Source organism: Phyllostomus discolor, chromosome X (genome assembly GCF_004126475.2).
Source record: "Phyllostomus discolor isolate MPI-MPIP mPhyDis1 chromosome X, mPhyDis1.pri.v3, whole genome shotgun sequence".
NCBI classification, from domain to species: Eukaryota; Metazoa; Chordata; class Mammalia; order Chiroptera; family Phyllostomidae; genus Phyllostomus; species Phyllostomus discolor.
Genome location: NC_050198.1, coordinates 86,645,824 through 86,653,428, shown reverse-complemented (window position 1 = coordinate 86,653,428; position 7,605 = coordinate 86,645,824). Strand labels below are relative to the sequence as shown.

General features: G+C 35.4%; 1 long non-coding RNA gene across 1 annotated transcript; it reads right to left on the bottom strand.

The window, feature by feature from the left end:
• Nucleotides 1-568: 568 nt before the first annotated feature.
• LOC118498535 lies at nucleotides 569-3,412 on the bottom strand. Its single transcript, XR_004901019.1, has 3 exons — nucleotides 3,304-3,412; nucleotides 3,213-3,217; nucleotides 569-581 (listed from the first exon to the last, which is right to left on the bottom strand). It is a non-coding gene; the product is annotated as an uncharacterized LOC118498535 (long non-coding RNA).
• Between the last annotated feature and the right edge of the window lie 4,193 nt (nucleotides 3,413-7,605).

Here is a 7,605-nt window from a genome sequence, read left to right as displayed (position 1 = left end):
GTTTTGCAAGCTGGCACTCAATCCACTGAGCCACATCAGCCAGGGCTGAATGTTTAATTTTTATAAGAAACTGCCAAGGAGTTTCCCGAAGTAGTTGTACCATTCTACATTCCTGCAAGCAATATATACAAATTCCATTTGCTCCACATCCTCGCTGGTACTTGGGATGGCCAGTCTTTTCATTTTAGCCATTCTAATGGGTGTGTAGTGGTATCTAATGTGATTTTAATTTGCATTTCTATGAAGATAAATAATGTCAAGCATTTTTCATGTACTCATTCACTATTATTATATCTTTTTTTGACTTTCTATTCATGCTTTTTGAACATTTTTTGGAAGGGGAGGTTGTTTGTCTGCTTATTGACCTGTAAGTCTTCTTTACATATTCTTGATACGAGTCCTCTATCAGATGTATGCATTGATAATATTTTCTCCCAGTCTGTGGCTTGTCTTTTCATTTTCTTTTCTTTTTTAAATGTTTTAAAATTATTTTACTGTTGTTCAATTACAGTTGTCTGCATTTCCCCCTGACTCCCCCCGAGTCATTTTCTTATGTCTTTTGAAGAGCAGAAATTTTGTATCTTTATTAAGTCCATTTTATCATTTCTTTTTATTAGGGTTTATTCTTTTCATATCCTATGTAAGAAATCTTTGCTTAATTCAAGTTGAACTTTTTAATATGTTTTCTTTTAAAAATGTTATAGTTTTAGCTTTTATATGCAGATTTTATTCATTTTAAGTTAATTTTATGTACAGTGTGAGATAAAGATTGATGGTTAGTCTTCCCCAGGTGTATATCCAATAGTTCCAGCACCACTTGCATAAAATATTATCCTTTTTCCAATTGAATTTCTATTTCAGTCTCGTTGAAAACCAATTAACTCTATATGTGTGGGTTTATTTATGGACTCCCTACCCTAATCCATTGATTTATGTGCCTATCTTTGATTAATGTAGCTTTGTAGTTAGTCTTGAAATGAAATAGTTTGTCTTCAAACTTCTTTGGTTTTGTTTGCTTATATCTTGAATTATTTTGGCCTTTCTAGATCTTTTCTATTTCCATATATATTACAGATTCAGTTTGATAATTTCTACACAAAAAAAGCATGCTGGCATTTTGATTGGGACTGTATTGAATCTATAAGTCAATTTTGGGATTATTAATTATCTTATAAATATTTAGCCTTCTAATCCATGAACATGGTGTATCTCTCAATTTATGTATATTTACTTTAATTTCTCTTGAAAATATTTTCAGTGTATAGGTCTTGCTTATATTTTGTTAAATTTATTTTTAAGCATGCCATGTTTGGTGATGCTATTGTAAATTGTATAGTTTTAAATTTTAATTTCTAATTTTTTATTGCCAGTGTATAGAAATATAAGAGTTTTTACATTGTGTTTATACCTTGCTGTCTTTCTAAATTCACATGTTAGTTCTAATAGCATTTTTGGAGGTGTTTTAGAATTTTAAAAAATGTACACAACTACATCATGTACCAATAAAGCCAGTTTTACTTCTTCCTTTTCAATCTGTGTATCTTCTGTTTCATTTCATTTTATTTTTTTGCTTTGCAGTGACTAGGATGTTTAATACAGTGTTAAATAGAAGGGGTGAGAGTCAATTTTTGCCTTGCTCTAGTAAAATTATTTAGACTTTTTTTTTACCAGCAAGTAAGATATTTGCTGTAGATTTTACATAAATGCCTTTTAGTAGATTGAGGAAGCTCCCTTCTGTTCATGGTTTGCTGAGAATTTTTTAACATGAGTAGGTACTGAATTTTGTCAAATGCTTGCATATGTTGAGATGATGATGTTTTCCCCCTTTATTATGTTAATATGGGGATTATATTTATTAATTTGAATGTTAAACTAATCTTGCATATATAGGATAATCCCCACTTGGTCACAGTGTATATTTTATATATGTTGCTGGATTCAGTTACTCGTATTTGAAAAACCATTTGCCTCTGTTTATCAGACATATTAGTCTGTAATTCTATAACATACACAAACATCCTATTATCATTCTAAACCAGGGTCAGCAAACTATGACCTTTGTGTTAAATTTGGCCCACAGTCCATTTTTGTAAATAAAGCCTTATTAAAACACAACCAGACTCATTCACTTATGTATTATTGTCAATGGCTTCTTTCATGCTATAATGACAGATTTGAATAGTAGTAATAGGGATCATGTGACCTGCAAAAGTGTAGTGCAAAATCTACACTATTTACTATTAGGCCTTTTAGAGAAAATGTTTCCTTACTCCTGCTCTAAACCATGGTGCATCTGGATGTGGAAATCTGGGAATAAATTCAGTCATTATTCCACAGAAAACAAATAGAGGATTGGGAAAAATGGAAAAATTCTAGAGGAGAGAGTTAAAATGACTAAGATGTTTGGGAATTCCAGATGCTGGGGAAATGAGGAGTGCTAATAGTTACAGGAAGAAAGACTTCTAACATTAGAATATTTAATTCTAGAAAGAATGAATACCAAAGAGACTTTTGCTAACCAAAATTTACATAATTTATTCCAATTAGTTGGGAGAGGCAGTCTGCTATGGTCCCTGAGTGTACTTCCACATTTTGCTGATAGTGACATTCTTCAAGGCCTACCTGTACTCTGTCCATGAACGGTTTCAATAGCGAGTCATATAGACAATTAAGGAGGCCAAGGAGACACAGTGTGATTACTGTAGTACTACTCACTCTATGGAGGTGATGTGTTGGTTAGTTTACTGCTTGCTACCAAGGTGCAGAACCTTTAACCCTGGATTTCTCAGGGGTGGCATAACCCATTGTACGTGTAGCTGACATATGGGTCCATTGGATTCCATGGGACTTGGATTTAGGGGATCCAGTAGTTCCATGCTTTGCTTCTGAGGTTTGCTGTGCTGTGGGGCAATAACTTTTCTTGCTCTGATACATTGAGCCTTATTGTCTATTTTTGGCACTTGTGACAAGCTAATATGCTTCTTTAGTGATTTCTTTTTGAGTTTTGTTACTTCTTGCCATCTTCTATGAGGTTGGGGTTTTTCCTGACAAACTTACTTGCTGAATTCCAAATGTTGGCAGAAGGGCATGCCAGGAATTTAAAAGAAAAATCTTCTGGTTATTTAAAGTAGGTTTCACTTAATGGAGGAAGTACAGCTTTGGAAGTAATCAATTGCTATATTTTGCTGTATATAATGTGCTCCTGTGTAAACTGCAACTCACGTGTTTGGCCCAAACTTTCAGAAAAAAAAATTTTTGTTTTAATTTTTTAATTCAATTATTTATTTTTATATTTAGAAGCACAATTTATTATCATATTCCAGGGTATTATTTTGCATATAGATATCACTATTGCTTTCTGGAGTTACACTTCTAATGCATAAAGATAAATAAAAGAATTAAAAACATTTATCTAAAATCTAAAAAAAATGTATACAGATACAGAATTAATACTACCCATGTATAATGTACATCCTTATTTTTCCCACAAAAATTTGGGCAAAAAAGTGTACTTAATACATAGCAAAATACTATACTTAAGAATTGTCAAAATGAAAATAGTTGAATTTCCCTCCCTGATATATGAGGTTGATAATAAGCAATAAACAATAAGCAACATGACATCACAAACTTCTTGGTGGCTTCTCAGACTCAACACGTTGGAAATCTGATCCAATGTTATCACTTTAAGTACAACATTGTTTTTTTCCTTAATATCTTTTCCTTATCAGCCTATAAACATTTCTATAAGTTAGGTAAATGCAATTTCTTTCCTCAGTCTTGACTTGCAGTAACTTTACTTGGCTGTGTCTGACTCTATTTGTGACAATGTTCTGAGTTCTTTTCCAGCTGCACTGATTGTTCTTTTGGTGTCTCCTTCCAGGGCTCTGTTTTATCCTTCCACCCTGACATACCCTGATCCCTTTCCCTCAAAGTTAACTTCAATCTCAGTTTTCACTTTTCTTCCATTATTTTAAATCAATTTCTAGCTTAATATCTTATATCATTAGCATGGCATCCACATTTTTGCTCCTCTTATATTTACAAGCAATATTTCCCAAGTGGAACTGATATTTTTCTTTAGCAATCCCCTTTCTCATCTCCTTACCCCATTTATCTGAATGATGATAACATTTTTCCAAGTCCAATGGCTCCAAACATGAGATTTCAATAATTTCTCCATACCATTCTCTAGTGTCCAAATAATCTCCAAACCCTGTTCATTTTTCTGCAGAATTTTCTTCTTTTTAGTCATGCTGGCACCATTCTGATTCAGAGTAGCTTTGCCTCATACACTCACTTCAGGGCTTAGCTGAAGACCACTCTACACCCACCAACCACCAGCACCACTATTGATACCTATCCTGGCTGCTGTTTTTACCCACTCAACCAGGAAGTAATATGTACTTCTTAATTTAAGACTTAATCATATTCAGTTTTGAGATATTTAAACCATACATTGGTTAGTGTCTGAAAAGGGGTTTCCACACCTAATTTTAAAGGGCTTCCCCACACCTACAAGGAATTCTTGATGCCAGTCCAATAATTGAACTCCATTCTGGCACTATCTACACAGAGATAGATTCAGATTCCACAGGTGAAGGGCTCAGTCCCATATGACTGCCCTCCACTTCAGATGTCAGTCACTAGGTTAAGATGTCACTTGTGCTACTGACTGACAGGCTACAGATCAGAAATCCCCACAACTTTATCCTTGGGTTCAATCATTTGCTAGAACAGCATACATAATGTAGGAAAACTCATTTGATCACTAGTTTATAGATTTATTACAAAGGATATTAAAGATACAAATCAACAGCCAGAAAAAGAAGTACATAGGGTGAGGTCTCAAAAAAGGTACTTCTATTCTCATGGACCATGGGGCCCAGTGCTGTGTCATGTGCAAACATCTGGTTTCCCAGTGTGGAAGCTTTCTGGAGAAAAGGCAGGTGACGAGCTTTCCTTTGGGTTTTTATGGAGGCCTTATTATGTAGTTATGATTGATTAATTCATTGGCCATTGGTGACTGATTCAACTTGAAGCTCTTCTCCCCTCTGTGGAAATCAACAGGTGGGACTGAAAGTTCCAACTTTCTAACCACATCGTTAGCTCCTGCTGGCAAACAGCCCTCAACCCTAAGTGGAGTCCAAAAGTCACCTCATTAACATAACAAGAAAAACCATTTTTGTTCTCATCACTTAGGGACTTCCAAGGGGCTTGGGAGTGTGAGCCAGGAACCATGGAAGAAGATCAAATATATTTGATAACATATTTTGGTACCCCTCTCCCTCCCTGTTAAAACCCTCTAAAGTGGCTTTCCATTGTACTTAGAATAATATTGAGATTTTTTTCCATGGACTACAAGGATCTATGTTATCTACACTGTTCCCACATGTCCATTCTCATCTTGAACCACTCTGCCAATTAATTGCTCATTGCTCTGCAGCCACACTGGCCTTCTCAATTTCTAGAATGTTGCCAAGCCCTCACCCACCTGAGTACTCTGCTTGGAAGTCCACTTCGAACCCCACCTCCAAATCTTTGTTCAACTCCTAGTCATCCTTCAGATTTCAGCTTAAGTTTCACCAACTCCAAGATGCTGACTCTGAGATTTCTATCTAAATTAGCCTCTGTAGTTAGTCTTTTAAAAAAAATAAAATCCTGCTGTTTTCCTTCAAGAACTTATCAGCATTTGTATTTGTAATTATATATATACTTATTTCTGTTGTTAAAAATATCTATTTTAGTAATTAAGACCATGAAAGCAAGGATGGTATGTGTCTCTTTCATTTCTGAATCTTTAACACTTAGTACAGACCCTGCTACACAGTAGGCACACAAGGCTTGTTGAAGGAAGGACTTACAGTTGTAACAGAATGTCTCCTATATACCTATCTCTAAGGAACACTGAATCCTACTTATATTAAGGCTTGCAATTTCTAACCCCTCTAATGCACTACTTTTTATTAAGTTGTTTTGACCATAGGACTACCAGACACCTATTCCTGGTTTTATTAGGTGATGTTATGCCAGTCACTTGTATTAATTTCCTATAGGGTTTCTGAGAATGCCCCCTGAAAATAACTTTTATATTTTCCTTTAATGTGCTTTCTTATTGGTCCCCACTGCACTACATTATGCAAGCCCCACCACTGTTGCCCAGTCCATGCCATTTTGAAAAATGTATATTCCTTGACTTACTGCAGTAGAGTCAAACCATGTATTTAAGATGGCAATGTCTGCAAACACTATTTTATACTCTAATATTCACACTTATCTCTTTGGAAATGACATATTCCTCTTTTTAATGAAGACCCAAAATGTCGGCATCTTGAATTTAACATGAGCAAAGATGATCCACACAAAAATTTTTTCTGCCTCAGGTGGGATGTGACTATAGGTTATGAGTTGTTTGGCAATAGTGGACAGAGAAGTTAATTTTCCTGATTTACTGTAATTGTTTTCTTCAGGCCCAAGCTCTTCCTCATTTGCACTTCTTCATCCACTAATAATATGTCCCATTTGAGGATGCAGTTTAGTGTAGTGGTCAAGACTTTGGACTCTGGAGCCAGATTGCCAGGTTTTGAATCCTTGATTTCAATATTTATTAGCTGTGTGACCTTGAATAAGCTACTTAACCTATCTGTGTATTAATTTCATTATACATAAAGTGGATGAAAAATGAGGATAATAATAGTATGTTCTTCAGAGACTTCTAAGAAGACATGATAAATTTATATCTATAGTGCTTACGACAGAGCTTGGCATATGGTAAATATGGTATCACATTTATTTATTTATTTTTTCATTTTGAATGAAGCTTTTCCTCAAAAAGGGTGTATATACATTTTTTAGTACAAGCATTTGCCCTTTTATTTCTGTCATTGCCAATTTTTAACTTGAAAGTTATGAAAATGGCTTCAAGGAGACAAGGTATCACCTAGAGCAGGGGTATCAAACTCATTTTCACTGGGGGCCACATCAGCCTTGCAGTTGAATTCAAACAGCCGAATGTAACTTTAGGACTGTATTAGTGTAACTACTCCTTAACTAAGGGTAAGGAGCTCGGTGCTGCTGCTGGGTAGAAAAAAGGTGCCAGGCCAGATAAAACAAGGTGAAGGGCTGGATTCAGTCCATGGGACTTGTGTTTGCCACCTGTGATCTAGAGTGATAGTCCATTTTATGAAATACTGTACGGTCTTTCTCCTTGTCATTCTTTTTGTGTGCAGGTTATAGAGGAGAATTATTGACTATTGAAATTCAAGGATTCCTCATTCTTATCTCTGATGCTTTGAAGATCCCCAGGAATTTGGACAAATCAGGAATACACCAGGTCATGAGTAGTCTAAATTCATAGCATTAGACCCAACTATGTACATTTCGTTGTCCAAGGTGAGCTATCCATCCTGCTTTGCCTGAGATTTTCCTAGCTTTAGCATTGAAAATACTGTGTCCCAGGAAACCTCTCAGTCCCAGAAAAACTAGGGCAGTTGGTCATTCTACAATATTTGTCACTGAGCTTTCCTTGCCTAGGCAGATGTCTCTTATAACTTATCCATGCATCTCTGATACATAGCTATTAATCTTACCTGTGATCTAAGAGGC